The following is a 16368-nucleotide window of genomic DNA, read 5'->3' as shown; positions in this document are numbered from 1 at the left end:
GCTGCCCGTGCTCTTCCGCCAGCCGAACTACTTTAGCTTCGTATGACAAGAGAGGCAGCCCGCCGCGGAGTAATACCTGGGGCTGCCCGAGACTACAGAGTAGCGAGGGAACGTCACTGCAGAGGGCGGGGCTGTGTCGGGAGCAGGGATCAGTCAGCAGTGCGGCAGCGTCCTCGGTCAGTGTGTGGGTGCGAGGTGGCGCTCTGGCCGCGCTCCCTGCTGCCCCTGCGCTCCGGCCGCGCTCCCTGCTGCCCCTGCGCTCCGGCCGCGCTCCCTGCTGCCCCTGCGCTCCGGCCGCGCTCCCTGCTGCCCCGGCGCTCTGGCCGCGTTCCCTGCTGCCCCTGCGCTCCCTGCTGCCCCGGCGCTCAGGCCGCGCTCCCTGCTGCCCCGGCGCTCAGGCCGCGCTCCCTGCTGCCCCGGCGCTCAGGCCGCGCTCCCTGCTGCCCCTGCGCTCAGGCCGCGCTCCCTGCTGCCCCTGCGCTCAGGCCGGGCGCTCAGGCCGCGCTCCCTGCTGCCCCGGCGCTCAGGCCGCGCTCCCTGCTGCCCCGGCGCTCAGGCCGCGCACCCTGCTGCCCCGGCGCTCAGGCCGCGCACCCTGCTGCCCCGGCGCTCAGGCCGCGCACCCTGCTGCCCCTGCGCTCCGGCCGCGCTCCCTGCTGCCCCGGCGCTCTGGCCGCGTTCCCTGCTGCCCCTGCGCTCCCTGCTGCCCCGGCGCTCAGGCCGCGCTCCCTGCTGCCCCGGCGCTCAGGCCGCGCTCCCTGCTGCCCCGGCGCTCAGGCCGCGCTCCCTGCTGCCCCGGCGCTCAGGCCGCGCACCCTGCTGCCCCGGCGCTCAGGCCGCGCACCCTGCTGCCCCGGCGCTCAGGCCGCGCTCCCTGCTGCCCCTGCGCTCAGGCCGCGCTCCCTGCTGCCCCTGCGCTCAGGCCGGGCGCTCAGGCCGCGCTCCCTGCTGCCCCGGCGCTCAGGCCGCGCTCCCTGCTGCCCCGGCGCTCAGGCCGCGCACCCTGCTGCCCCGGCGCTCAGGCCGCGCACCCTGCTGCCCCGGCGCTCAGGCCGCGCACCCTGCTGCCCCGGCGCTCAGGCCGCGCACCCTGCTGCCCCGGCGCTCAGGCCGCGCACCCTGCTGCCCCGGCGCTCTGGCCGCGCTCCCTGCTGCCCCGGCGCTCCCTGCTGCCCCGGCGCTGTGCAATGTCGCACAGTTGTGTCAGCCGGTGCTGTATATGTATGTGTCACACACTGGCTCTGAATAAATGGCAGCTCTCCTCAGTGACTGTACGGGGTCACATTACAGCTCTGTACTATGGACCTCTGGAGTTACTGTTCACACTGCGCCAGTTATTGGTTTACGCACCTTGGGTTTCAATCAGTTTTTACTTTTTTTTTTTTTAGGGGTGGGGGGTGCTGATGTTTTTTTGGGAAAATTACTTTGTGCCTAAATTTTGCTGCACTTTGTTATTTTTTCATCAGACTCATTTCTAACAGCCGCCACCATTATACCATTTCTTAGTGGTCTGTCTCCCTTCCCCTGAGCCCCTCAGAAGATGCGGTCCCTGGTGCTTTCCCAACATTTATCAGTCACCTTATGTAAACGTCGCGTATAAAGCGGGGAAACCATTTCTAGATAGAAATGCGTTGGGATAGTCGGGCAGCGCGCTGCACTTTGATAGATTTGCCACAAATCACGGCATCGCAGCCACAAGGGACCGCGACTTCAATGTGAGAGACCTCCTGCTGTGTCTGGGAATCGGGCACGGGTTCGTCGGAGTCACCGGTTTTGCTGAATTTATCATTTGTCACATTTTAAGGCCACGTTCCCACATCGAAGGATTTAGTGAGGTTTTGATGTTGCAGATTTTCTGCACTTTTTAGGTAAAATTCAGTTACGTGCGGGGTTTTTTTACATGCGTTTTTATCACCTTTTTCATGCTGTGGTAGTTGTGTCTTGTTGGTGTGACATGTTTTAATTAAAGCGTTTTGTTTTTGACACTTCCTGGAATTTGGCGTTACCAAAACGTTATTGCTACTGTCATGTGCGGATCATATACGTTTTTTACTTGCAGATTTTCCGCATCTGATGCAAGTCTATGGGTACAATTCGCACAGAAAACTCAGTGTCACCGCAAGAGAAATTCACATGTTGCGGATTTGAAACGCGCGTCGCAGGTCAACGCACAATGAGCATGAGATGTCTATAAATCTCATCCACTTTCCTTGTGTTGCCGTTATATGTGCTGAATTTATCAGTATTGCATAATTTACCCTTCGCCACGACAGCACCCCACATGAGAGAGAGGGATCCGCCCATAGGAACAGGAGACCTACAAAATAAAAGGAGGCGGTCCCTTCTCCTCAGTTTAGGTTTCCTGTTCCTATAGGAATCCCTGCTTACCTACAGATGAAGAGGATCCCTGGGCCATGCACCCGCCTGTGTCGGTATCTGTGGGAACGGCAGGGGCTGCGGTTCCAGAAGCAGTGGCGGGGGAGCCCCTGCTTGCAGCCTCCCCCCTCGTCTGGCCAGCCATCCATGGTCCGGGTCCGGTCACCGCTGGTCCGCCCGGCTCCATGAGGACGCGCGCGCTGCAGCGGCCGGCTTAATATCCACAGCCGCCGCATGGTGAGAGAGCGGCGCGTCTAACCCGGAAGTCGCCGGAGCACTTCCGGGTTGGGTCCGGGGAGGCAGAAGATTCGGCGCCAGTTTTAAAAAGCAGCGCTGGCATCGGACCGGTGTGTATGAGATGGCTTCACCGGTCGACGAAGCACACCTGCCTGCAGCAGAACAGCGTTCTCCCAGCAAGGAGAGAAGCGCTAGGAGCAGCACTAAAAGTGGTGGTCGACCTCCAGAAAAGAGATCTACCACCAAACAGAAGGATCACTTGCCAAAAAATCCGCCTCCAGAACCGGTACCTGTCAGCTTCACTGGGTGAGTTTTTAAAAAAGCCTCTTCCTATATGCTGATATATGTTCCTCCTGTATCCCTTTCCTCTAGACTAAGAAAAGGACTCACAAGTCCAAGCACAAGGAATGTGCCTTATGTACGCAGCCCCTTTCGGATTCTTATACCAAAAGGCTATGCTCAGAATGTATCATGCTAACCTTACGGCAGGAGAATATAATGACTCTGTCTGATGTTAGAGCCATAATCCGGGAAGAAATGCAGGGTTTGGCGCATACAAGTAGCACCAGTACCCGTCAACCAAGCAGGTCCCGATCTCCAGCAAGCTCAGGATCAGAGGATGTACATAGATCCTCGGACGAGTCTGGATCCCAGCCTAGTTCATCCGAGAATGAAGAGGGGCTTTGTCTACCTAACAGCAGTGTAGACAATTTAGTAAAATCTGTCAGGAGCACAATGGGGTGCCCAGACGAGAAAGGGAAAAAATCAGCTCAAGACATCATGTTTGCGGGGTTAGGACAGAAAAAACGTAGATCCTTCCCCGCCATACCCACTATTAAGGAAATAATTAAAACAGAATGGGATAAGCAAAATACAAGAGGTTTCCTACCATCATCCTCTAAGAGACGCTATCCCTTCAGCGATGAGGAACTAAATTCCTGGTCAAAGGTTGACGCCGCAGTCGCTTCCACGTCTAAACAATCGGTCTTACCGTTGAGGATTCAGGGGTCCTGACAGACCCGTTAGACCGTAAAGCAGAAGCCTTACTAAAGAGATCGTGGGAGGCTAACACGGGGGCATTCAGGCCCGCTATATCTAGTACCTGTACTGCAAGGTCGCTACTAGTGTGGATGGAACAGCTGGAGGAACAAATTAGAGGTAGAACTTCGAGAGAGTCAATCTTGCAGAAAATCCCTCTAAATAAAGAAGCGATAGCATTCCTTGCAGATGCCTCTGTGGATTCGCTACGCCTAGCAGCCAGATCATCCGGCCTAGTGAACACAGCCTGGCGAGCACTCTGGTTGAAAAACTGGAAAGGGGACGCACAGGCAAAAGCAAAACTTTGTGCGATCCCCTGCCAGGGTGAGTTCCTTTTTGGGAAAACATTGGATGAACTCCTGAATAAAGCAGGAGAAAGAAAAAAAGGCTTCCCTAATCAATCTCTTCCATCTTACAGGAGAGCCTTCAGAAGACGCCCCTTTACCAGAAACAAACTGTTTGAGCAAAGGGAGCGATGGGAGACGAAAGATCCAAAACAAAAAGGTGCTTTGTTTAGCGGATCCTATAATCCAAAGCGTAACAAATACCGCTGACCATGAAGTGGGTGGCAGATTAAAATTTTTCTTTCCCAAATGGGAACAAATAACATCTAGCCAATGGATTCTGGAAATTATACAATACAGTCTAAAATTGGAGTTTGATCGAATCCCTTGGGATTCTTTTGTAGTAACATCACCAAAAGGACGGGAGCAACAAAGGGCCTCTGGAATCAGAGATCCTATCTCTTTTATCTAAAAGAGTCCTAATAGAGGTTCCCCTGGATCAAGAAGGAAGAGGGTTCTATTCCCCTTTATTCTTGATCAATAAACCAGATGGTTCATTCAGAACCATCATAAATCTCAAAAAATGTAATTCCTTTTTGCGTAATCATACTTTTTAAATGGAATCCATTAGTTCTACCATCAAACTTTTGTTCCCTAGATGTGTCATGGCCGGGATAGACCTAAAAGATGCCTACTATCATCTTCCCATACATGCCGAGCACCAGCAGTACCTAAGGGTAGCAGTCATCCTGGCAGGACAGGTTCGTCACTTTCAATACGTAGCAATGCCCTTTGGGCTTTCTATGGCTCCCCGCATCTTCACAAAAGTGATATTAGAAGTCATCTACACCAACGGGACCCTTTGATAAGGGTGTATCCCTTTCTATATACAGTGGTGCCCTCATAAACATATCTGACACTTTGATAATACCCTACCTAGATGATTTTCTAGTAATAGGAAATTCTATACTTCAATGTAAGATTCGATTATCAAATACGATCTCGTCCCTACAGGAGTTAGGTTGGATCGTCAACTTCGAAAAGTCCAGGCTGAATCCAGAAACCGTTCAAACATTTCTAGGAATCCAGCTAGACTCCGTAAGTCAGAAATGCTTCCTCCCACAGTCAAAAAGAGTGACTATACAATCAAAAGTGTCCGAGGCAATGGAAAACCCACACATGACACTGAAAGCTATGTCCTTACTGGGATCATTATCCTCGTGTATTCCAGCTGTACCGTGGTCACAATTTCATACCCGTCAATTACAGTATGAGGTATTGTCGGCTCAGGGAAAAGAAGGACATCTGGAAAGTAAACTAACTCTTTCCAGAGATGTCATAGAATCCCTATCCTGGTGGCTAGATATGGAGCACCTTTCAAAGGGTGTACCATGGATAATAGACCCGTCTAAGATAATTACTACCGACGCCAGCCCTATGGAGTGGGGTGCACATATGGAGGATAATCTGGCCCAAGATACTTGGGACCAGGCAGAATTAACATGTTCTTCCAATTGGAAAGAGTTAAGAGCGGTAGAATATGCCTTAAATCATTTTCTTCCACAGATTCAAGGAGCACATGTAAGGGTTTTCTCGGACAATTCCAGCACAGTGGCATATGTGAACCGTCAAGGTGGTACACGGTCAGGAAGTCTGATTACCATAGCAGCAGACATCTTCCAGCTAGCAGTGACTCATCTCGCATCTCTAACAGCCCTACACATCAGAGGTGTAGAAAACATCAAAGCAGACTACCTCAGTCGAAACATGTTACGCCAAGAGGAATGGACCTTAAACAGAACCATATTCAGAATAACAAGAGCATGGGGTATACCAAAAATAGATTTGTTTGCCACAAGAGACAACAGACAAGTAAAAAGGTTCGCTTCCCTGAACTTCATGGATCATCCAGACATGTTGGACTCTCTTCACCATCCTTGGAAGTTCAAACTGGCATACGCCTTTCCTCCGATGTCTCTGATTCCACTAGTGATCAGGAAAATCAGGAGGGAACAAGCAAGAGTAATCCTCATTGCACCCTTTTGGCCAAGAAGACCATGGTTCTCTTGTTTCCAGACCATGTGTCTATGCGACCCATGGATTCTTCCATCAGACAAGGAGCTGCTGTTCCAGGGCCCCTTTTTCCACCCGCAAGTGAAAGGTCTTCACTTGACGGCGTGGAATTTGAGAAGCAACTATTAAGTTCAAGGGGGTTTTCAGTGAAACTAGTAAACACCCTTTTACTGAGTAGAAAAAGATCTACGACCCTAATATATAGTAGGGTATGGAATAAATTCTTACATTTTTATACAGCACCGTTCACTAAGCAAGTTCCGGTGACACCTATTCTATTACCTACCCTATTCTTCTTACAAAAAGGCTGAGAATTAGGGTTATCGGTAAACACCTTGAGAGTTCAGGTCTCAGCATTAGGAGCCCTATATGGATGCAATATAGCAGCTAATAGGTGGATCTCCAGATTTATAGTCTTGTGAACGTAGTAACCCGGTCCATATTCCCCGTCTACCTCCGTGGGATTTAAATCTAGTACTGGAGGCCTTAATCGGCTCCCCATTTGAGCCACTAGATTCCATACCTCTAAATGTCCTAACATATAAAGTAGCCCTATTGGTAGCCCTAACCTCAGCTAGAAGGGTTAGCGACATCCAGGCCCTATCAGTAGACCCACCTTTCTTACTAATATTTCAAGATCGAATAGTCCTAAAACCAGACCCCTCATACCTCCCTAAGGTGGCATCCACCTACCACAGATCACAGGAAATTTTTCTCCCTTCCTTTTTTGATTCCCCTGTAACTCCAGAACAACATAAGTTCCACACCTTAGATGTCAGAAGAGCCATCCTGACCTATATAGAAAGGTCTCAGACATGGAGGCAGAGTAGGGCTCTGTTTGTCTCCTTTCAGGGCCACAAGAAAGGAAATGGGGTCACAAGAGCTACCATATCTCGGTAGATCAGAGAAGCCATGTGCTTGGCCTATACATCAAAAGGCGAGATTCCTCCAGTGGGTATAAAAGCACATTCAACACGAGCCATGGCTTCCTCCTGGGCGGAACAACCAGATGTACCGATCCATTTAATATGTAAGGCCGCAACCTGGTCAACACCTTCTACTTTTTACAACCATTATAGACTTGATCTATTTACATCTTCTGACCTTTGGTAGAGCTGCTCTTAGTACAATAATCCCACCCAGATAATGACTCTCTGAAAATCTCTCATGTGGGGTGCTGTCGCGGCGAAGGGTAAAAAGCCGGATTACTTACCGGTAATGCTCTTTTAATGAGTCCACGACAGCACCCATTTACTACCCTCCCTAATTATGCACAGTTTCTTTCTTTTAAGCTCACAAATAATGGTTGTATAGAGTTTAAGACATTTATATTGCTGAATATGAGTTAATACTAAAGCTTTTGCGGTTCCCTTTTTATACTCTGTAAACTAAACTGAGGAGGAGAGGGGACCGCCTCCTTTTATTCTGTAGGTTTCCTGTTCCTATGGGCGGATCCCTCTCTCTCATGTGCGGTGCTGTCGTGGACTCATTAAAAGAGCATTACCGGTAAGTAATCCGGCTTATTTGTAGCATCTTTTCTGTCTGAAAAGTTTGAAAAAAAAAAAAAATGATAAAAATTCACATACCTTCCCCCTCCAACTTTTGGTATCACCATAATTGTACTGGCCTAGGAGCCTAGAAAATTGTGTTGACATATTAATTTGTGCCACAGAATACTGTAAGAACAAAAAACAGCAAATAAATGACAGAATCGAGTTGTTTTTGTCATTTCACTACAATTGGAATTTTTCCCCTTTTCTCAGTATATTGTATGGTAAAATGAATGGCGTCATTCAAAACTACGACTTGTAGAAACATACAGTAAAGTAATATATCAAAGGGAAAATCAAAGTGTGTATCATAAATAACCCTTAAAAGTAGTAAATTTTATTAAATATATTTTAAAAATTCCACTTCCCAGTGAAAACAGAAATAATTGTAACGGACCCACTACGTGCACCTGTCCTGATAGCCTGACCCTACACTTTCCTACTATCCCTTCCTAGCCTGTGGAGGTTGGCACCCTGATAGATGTTTTTGGCGCCCCCACTCCGCGACGGCTATCGCCTGCTAGCCCTATAGAGTTACTAACCAGCTAAAGGCGAGAAAACAAAAAGCAATAAAAGAGATGAAGGAAGGGCAAAAAGAAACTAAGTGCACAACTTATGCTAAATGACCTCCCTTGATAATGTCCCACACAGGACAGTAGTTAATGTCACTCAACATGCATATTTAGTCATTTAGTCACACAGTGACTCAGATGAGCCCATATAACAATGCAACAAACATGGGAGGAAAAAAGCATAAATACAAATGACCTGGTTCAGTCCAGATTTACTGAAGCCCATGCATGACCAACTTGCTGGCAGTGTAACTACAGTTGTAATAGATAGTTGCATAAACATCCAGCCAGGATCCTTACGCCTAACAGCGCATAGAATAAAGTGATAAGCAAATGCCTACAGATAATGGGCAATGGTCAGTGTCTATATTAATGCATGGAGCACTGGACTAAAACAAAACAAAAATTTGACAGAAAACAGCCAGTAAAGGAGATACCATCCCCCCAAGGATAACCGAACACTTAGCTGTTAGTCAACAGACGCCCCGACGCGTTTCCCCGTCATACGGTTCCTCAGGGGGCACATACAGATATGATGAACCGGAGGTCAATGATGCAGGTGCCCTGATGCCGGGACAGACCTAGGTTAGGCATAAGGATCCTGGCTGGATGTTTATGTTTATGTTTTATTGCTTTTTGTTTTCTCGCCTTTAGCTGGTTAGTAACTCTATAGGGCTAGCAGGCGATAGCCGTCGCGGAGTGGGGGCGCCAAAAACATCTATCAGGGTGCCAACCTCCACAGGCTAGGAAGGGATAATAGGAAAGTGTAGGGTCAGGCTATCAGGACAGGTGCACGTAGTGGGTCCGTTACAATTATTTCTGTTTTCACTGGGAAGTGGAATTTTTAAAATATATTTAATAAAATTTACTACTTTTAAGGGTTATTTATGATACACAAAACTACGACTTGTCCCTCTAAAAACAAGCCCTCATGTCAGCAGAAAAATAAAAAAGGGATGACTTTTTTTGCCCTTTGCCATTGTGCCCCAGGGGTTATCTGGAACGTTAGTTTTTTGGCTACAGGGCCAAGACGTTACCAGCAGGTGGTCACTAACTACCTGCCCATTCTGCCCTGTGACGATCTGTTCAGACTCAGGTCGAGTTTCGACAGCTTAATTCGACCACACGTCAACAGAGCAGCTTCTCCCATTCTGCGCTGTGAACGCGGCGTCACTGACAGCATTACGGTGATTGACAGCTGACATAGCCTATTGCAGTGGGGAGTTGGTTGTCAATCAGCATGATGTGGTCAGTAACACCCCGTCAACAGAGCAGATAGGAAGACAAGACTCTGGTCTGTCAAAGTGATGTCACCGGGAGCAGGAGAATCGCTGTCCGGAGCGCTCCTGACCACTCAGAGTTGGAACAGATCATCAGACTGCAGAGCAGGCAGTTAGCAAATACCTGCCGGTAAATTCTTAGCCCGTCTGGTGTCAGACAATACGAGTGTGGATATCTTTACTAAATTAGTTACAGCTGACTTGAAAAAATTGGTCTCTCTGAAACAGAGGAAAAATTCATTACTTTATCTTATTTCGAGAGAGAAGACTTGGATGCTTTATCTGTGAACAAAGAACTAATCTTCAAGGCATTCGACAAGGGAGGCAATTTGGTCACCCTAAATCACACAACTTATAAAGATATGTGTTTAAAAATTCTAAGCAAATAGATGAATGGCTGCACTCAATTGTACTAAAGCAAGGGAATGTGTGATACATGAAATGTGAATAGCATAATGGCTTGTGAAATCTATGAAAAACACATGAGATGCTTAGCACAAGATTTGGCCAAAAAATGTGAGCCCATCCACCACCGTCAAGGTAATCTCATGGATTGGATGGGTCCCTGACCTGACTGCCTAGTGTGTACACTTACCTATGGCTAATAACATGGTAAAGCCTGCATTTATAGGAAGGTCGTAACCAACTGTGTTTTCATAGATTTCACAAGCCATTACGCTATTCACATTTCTCGCCACGCCGTTTAGTGATCAGGTTAATCCTTTTTTTTTTTTATAGATCGGGCGATTCTGAACGCGGCAATACCAAATATGTGTATATTTGAATTTTTTTTTATTGTTTTATTTTGAATGGGGCGAAAGAGTGACCCCAATACGCCTTTTAACTGACCTGAGATATAAGAGACTTATATCCCCATACAGGTGACAATCCAGCAGCTGTCGACTGGACACTATAGCTGACAACTTGCTGCATCAGCCATGATCAGTGTTTGCACCATCCAAATCTATTTAACCCCTTAGATGCTGCTGTCAGTAGTGACTACATCATAAATGGTTAACAGAGTGTGGGGGCTTCCTCTTTATCCCAATTGGTGGTCTCAGATCATGATTGTGTGGTCCTGATGTTTGCCATGTCAATTCACGACCAAATAGCGGCCTTAGAGTCTGACGGCTGTAGTAATCTGTTCAGAAGTTAGTGACATTTAGGTGGTAAAAATACACATTTTCATTTTTCTCATGCCACTTTGCATTAATTCCTGAAAATCACCTGAAAGGTTAACTAACTACCTGACTGCAGTTTTCAATATGTCAGGGGGTGATGTTTTTAAAATAGTATCACTTGTGGGGGTTTCCCTATATATAGGACCCCCCAATTCACTTCAAACATGGATAGGTCCCTAAAAAAATACATTTTGTAAATTTCCTTGAAAAAAATTTAAATTGCTGCTACATTTTTAAACCTCCTAAAATGCTAACAAAATAAAGTAACATTTTGCAAATGGTGCTGATGTAAAGCAGACGTGTGGGAAATGTTATTTATTAATGTTTTGCTGTGGTATGACTATCTGAATTAAAGGGATAATCATTCAAAGTTTGAAAATTGCAAATTTTTTTTCATTTTTTTCAAATTTCTGATATTTTTTACAAATAAACACAAACTATATCAACCTAAATCTACCATTATCATAAAGTATAATGTGTCACGAAAAAACAATCTCAAAATCACTGGGCTTTGTTGAAGTGTTCCAGAGTTATTACCACATAAAGTGACACTGATCAGATTTAAAAAAATGTGGCTCCGTCACTAAGGGGTTAAACTTTTTTTGTAACTTTTTTTTCACATTTTTTTAAAGCATTTGTTTTTTTACTTTTGCCATACTTCAATAGCCTCTATGGGAGGCTAGAAGCTGTCATAGCCTGATCGGCTCTGCTACGTAGAGGCGATGCTCAGATCGCTCCTATGTAGTAGATTTACTGCATTGCTATGGGCGCCGACCACAGGGTGGTGCTCACAGCAATCTGGCATCAACAACAATAGAGGTCTTCAGAAGACCTCTGATTGTTATGCCAACGCACCGATGACCCCCGATCACGTGACGGGTGGTCACCGGTGCCTGGTTTTTCGGCCCGATGGCTGGAAGCGCTTGTTAAATGCCGCTGTCAGCATTTGACAGTGGCATTTAACTAGTTAATAGCGGCGGGTGGATCGCGATTCTGCCCGCACCTATTGCGGGCACATGTCAGCTGTACAAAACAGCTGACATGTCCCGGCTTTGATGTGGGCTCACCGCCAGATCCCGCACCAAAGCAGGGGATCTGCCATCGGACGTACTATCCCATCCAATGGCAGAAATGGGTTAATATTAGACAATTATACCATAACCGAGGGCACCATCTAATAAGTTCACACAAGGCATTTTTGCAGCATTTTTTTAATGCAGATTTTCAGCTGCATTTTACAGTACCAGCAAAGTCTATGAGATTTCAGAAATCTCATGCACACATATCCTTTGCATGTTTTTTTGCACACTTGTTTCAGTGGTTTTTCAGCGTTTTTCACCAATTGAAATGAATAGGTGGTGAAAGAACGCAGGTATCAGGTTTTGCTGCATTCTATTGTGCCAAAACCTGATTCTATAGAATAGGACTTTTTTCAACACTAAACTTTATCAGCATGCACAAGAGACAATTCTAGGCTTCCAAAACCGCAGAAGAAAACGCAGCAAAAAACAAGGAAAACCTTTTTTCTGCAGCTTCTTTCCTGCCAAGAGATCAGATTTTGCTGCAGAAAAAAAACCCTAGTGTGAACTTACCCTTGTTGTGGTTGTTTCCTTTATAGCTCTCTTTTTCGTCTTCTGCTTTTTCACTATTCACGCCGGTATATCATTAAAAAGCAAAATAAATTAATAATGAGCATCTGGGTACCATATATCAGTTATTGTTAAAATAAAGTCCAGCTCACCATGATTGCATCTTGAGGGTGTTCGGAGCCCTGAATCTGCCGTGTCAGGTCATGGAAACTGTGATTCTTTATTCACATACACATTGCTGCGGGTCCTGTGAATTTCGCTGACTGTGTATGTCCTTTGAATTTGTTATGTGAATAAAGAATCACAGTTCGTGGAGCTGGAGTCTTTTTATTTTTGCATCAATTATTATTGTTTATATTGTAACTATTTATAACTATATAATAATAAATAGTGTATACTGTTTATCGATATTGTGGTCACAACAATTTCATGTTAACAAGATTATAATTCATGTGAACTGTATGTAATCACATAATAAACTATATAGGCCCAATAACTACATTGTATCTACATATTAATCCTTGTTAATTAAGGCTTTTATTGGTCTTTATGCTACATTTGATATATGCAGAAATACTGTTAAGTGACTTTAGTGGTGTGTCTCTGATCATGATATGCACTATGTAATGAAATTATGGTCCCAAAAACCAGTTAATCGCATATTGAAACTGGGCGCACTCCCTTACTTTCCGCCCTCTGAGCATTCTGGCCGAATATAGTTTTTTGCATCTTTGGAACGCATACACATATCAAAAAGGTTCATTGTCATCTAATTCTATATTAAATTGTATGATTATTGTAGATTATTGAGATTTCGAGTATTTTTTAGTGCTCGGAGATTTAGTTTTCATCGCTGCAGCTGAATGTTTTACACCTGTTAGCCAGCATAAGTACATGTGGGGGTTGACTGGTTGCTAGGGAATCTCCACATGTACTTAAGCTGGCTAACAGATGTAAATCATCCAGCTGCGGCAAGAAAAACTAAATCTCTGAGTACTAAAAAATACTCGGAGGACCACCAAGCGTGCTTGGGAAATCTCAAGTAATGAGTATATTCGCTCATCACTACTCTCTACTACTGAACCACTAGTCCACTGCCTGATGAGTTTTGTATGCTTCTCTTTATGTGTGAGGCACTAAGCTCTTTTCATTGGATTAGTGATTTTGTACTATTTAACCCCTTAACGACTGCCGATACGCATTTTAACGGTGGCAGTTAAGGGTACTTATTCCTCAGCGCCGCTTTTTCATGGCGCAGAGAAATAAGGTTATAGTTCCCCCCAGCATCAGAAAATGTCCACGGTCTCAGTTACTGGGGTTAGCTGAAACCCCAGAGAACATGATTCGGGTCAGTTTTTACCATCCTCATTGTTGCGATTGCCGTCATTCACTGAATAACGGCAAACGCAAAAGAAAAGTCAGATTTCCCATTTATTTTTCTCTCTTCTGGTATGATCTAGCACATCAGAAGAGAGAGAAATGGGGTCCCCCAAGTCCCTATGGAGCCTCTGGCATCCCCCGGTCCCTCTGGCTCTGTTCCCCTGCCCTCTGCATCTTGTTCCGGGAAGAAAATTGTGGGAGCATGCCCAGTGCACCGCCGAGATATGCCGGCCGGCACCCGGCAACAATAGGAGATTTTTCCTATTGGTTTATTTTGATAACTGTGATAGACCCTATCACAGTGATCAAAATAAAAAAATAGTACACCAAAGCCCCTTTATCACTCCCTTAGGTAAAAATAATAAAATAAAAAAATGTATTTTTTTCCATTAGGGTTGGTTAGAGCTAGGGTTAGGGTTGGGTTAGGGTTAGAGCTAGGGTTAGTGTTGGGGCCAGGGATAGGATTAGGGCTAGGGTTAGAACTAGGGTTAGAACTTGGGTTAGGGTTGGGGCTAGGGTTAGGGTTGTGGTTAGGAATAGGGATAGGGCTGTGTTAGGGTTGAGTTAGGACCTTATAACGTACTAACAAAAAAAAAAAATTATGTTTCCAAAATTATGCTGATGTAAAGTTGACATGTGGGAAATGTTATTTGTTAACTATTTTGTGCGATGTGACTTTCTGATTTAAAGGCAGAAAAATTTAAAGTTTGAAAATTGCAAAAGTTTCAAAATTTTTGCCAAATATCCGCTTTTTTCATATATAGATGCAAGTCATATTGAAGAGATTTTACCACTAACATGAAGTACAATATGTCACGAATAAACAGTCTCAGAATCACCGGGATCTGTTGAAGCGTTCCAGAGCTATAACCTCATAAAGTGACAGTGGTCAGAATTGTAAGGGTATGTGCACACGTAGAAAGGAGCTCTGCAGATTTTTCCGCAGTGGATTTTAGAAATCCGCAGGTAAAAGGCACTGCATTTTACCTGCGGATTTGCCCCGGTTTTTATGCGGATTTTTTGCGGATTCCACCTGCGGTTTTACACCTGCGGATTCCTATTATGGAGCCGGTGTAAACCGCTGCGGAATCTGCACAATGAATTGACATGCTGCGGAATGTAACCCGCAGCGTTTCCGCACGTTTTTTTCCGCAGCATGGGCAATGCGGATTGCGTTTTCCATAGGTTTACATTGTACTGTAAATGCATGGAAAACAGCTGCAGATCGGCAGCAAAATCTGCAACGTGTGCACGTAGCCTAAAAATTGGCTTGGTCATTAAGTACAAAATTGGTTCTGTCACCAAGGGGTTAAGCAAGCTTATCCTTCAATCAATAGGGCTAGGAGGGTCTGCCATCAATGAGCAGGGACGCCATCTTTATCATTATAGGGTGCCTGGGTGCCATCCTCCACGGTCAGGCAGGGATAATACAGGGCAAAATACCCCCCCCCCCCATTCCTGTCTTAATCAGATATATATACTGTATTTTCCTACATATCATCATTACTGCTGACTCTCTACTCTATGTTGCACCAATGTTCTCACAATTTTGATGGGGTAAGTGGACGCTTTGACATATTTCAGATACACTAAATTCCATGCTAGGTTTTTATTGTTAATTTTTCCTGCCTCTTTGTCCTATGTACGGCCTTTCAGGGCCAGCAGTGTAAGCATACAATTGCAGCATGCTTCTCTTTTCAGTTCAATCTCGATCCAATTGGAGCTAAAAAAAAAATGCCACTGAGAACAAAATTATAAAATTAACATTGGTTCGAATGCAATCCGGATTGCATTTGCCCGATTTATTTGCAAGTGTGAGCAAGCCCTACGGGTGGGATCACACAAGCAAAATTGTCCAAATTACGTCTAGAAAAAAAATTGTATTTTTTTTCATCCGTAATGTCATCCGTATCCCATCAATGTGTTTGATTTTGACATTTGTATGCAATTTGATTTTTACATTAACAATTTAGAAATCATGAGGGACAAATACAGTTTTTTTTATCTCTATAATTGTAATTTATCCATGAAAATTTATCCATGTAAACTGTATTTAATCCACTTTTTACAAACCCATTGATTTATAAAAGGCGAGACTGATCCAATTGAGCGAGGCTGAACGTATGTATAAGGCCAGGATCACACACAGTGAGATATGGCCGAGTCTCGCAGGTTACAACAAGCTCTTGCACCGGCACTCCAGAGCAAAGTGTGCAGCAGCACAGCAATACATGGAGCCGCACGCTCCGCTCCGGAGTGCCGGTGCCAGAGCTTGTTTTTAACCTGCGAGACTCGGCCGTATCTCGCTGTAGTGTGACTCCAGCCTTACTCATACATACCCACCAATCCTGGGTCTGGAACTGGTGAATCTCCGCAACACATAGTGCTTGAGCTGGGGGATTCATAAGTCTGCAGTCACACAGAGTGACTGCAGACTTTTCGGTTTTGGCCAGACAACCCCTCTAAGTGACAGCCACCCTCTTACAAATGTTATGGCTTATTGCCACTGAAATCCTTACTTAACTTACATCTTGAACAGACCAGGACCGAGTTAATCGTGACTGATTGCAAAAGGTTACCATGAAGTCCTCAAACAGACCATTTGTTTGTCTAATTGCTGTATAACTTGCCTGTGTCAAGGTGATATTTATTGTGCTTTGAATTTGCATTTTATTGTATATGACTAGTCAAGGGTGAGCATACAGCAGCTGAAACAGGTAACCGCCATGCCAGTACAGCACAGCTTTGTATACTGTGCAGTAATTGTGAGGCCCATCTACCACTGAAATGGAAGTAGCATAAAACTAG

At 45.4% G+C, this 16368-nt stretch overlaps 1 protein-coding gene across 1 annotated transcript in view; it reads right to left on the bottom strand.

Annotated features, from left to right (window-relative positions):
* Positions 1-118, bottom strand: part of RASA2 (RAS p21 protein activator 2) — a 145897-nt gene extending 145779 nt beyond the window's left edge. Inside the window, exon 1 of the mRNA XM_077291194.1 lies at positions 1-118. This exon is cut by the window's left edge and continues 119 nt beyond it. The gene's annotated coding sequence lies outside the window, so the exon portion shown is untranslated.
* Positions 119-16368: the final 16250 nt, after the last annotated feature.

This window comes from Ranitomeya variabilis, chromosome 2 (genome assembly GCF_051348905.1).
Source record: "Ranitomeya variabilis isolate aRanVar5 chromosome 2, aRanVar5.hap1, whole genome shotgun sequence".
In the NCBI taxonomy this organism is placed as follows: Eukaryota; Metazoa; Chordata; class Amphibia; order Anura; family Dendrobatidae; genus Ranitomeya; species Ranitomeya variabilis.
This window is presented reverse-complemented; position numbering and strand designations above follow the sequence as displayed.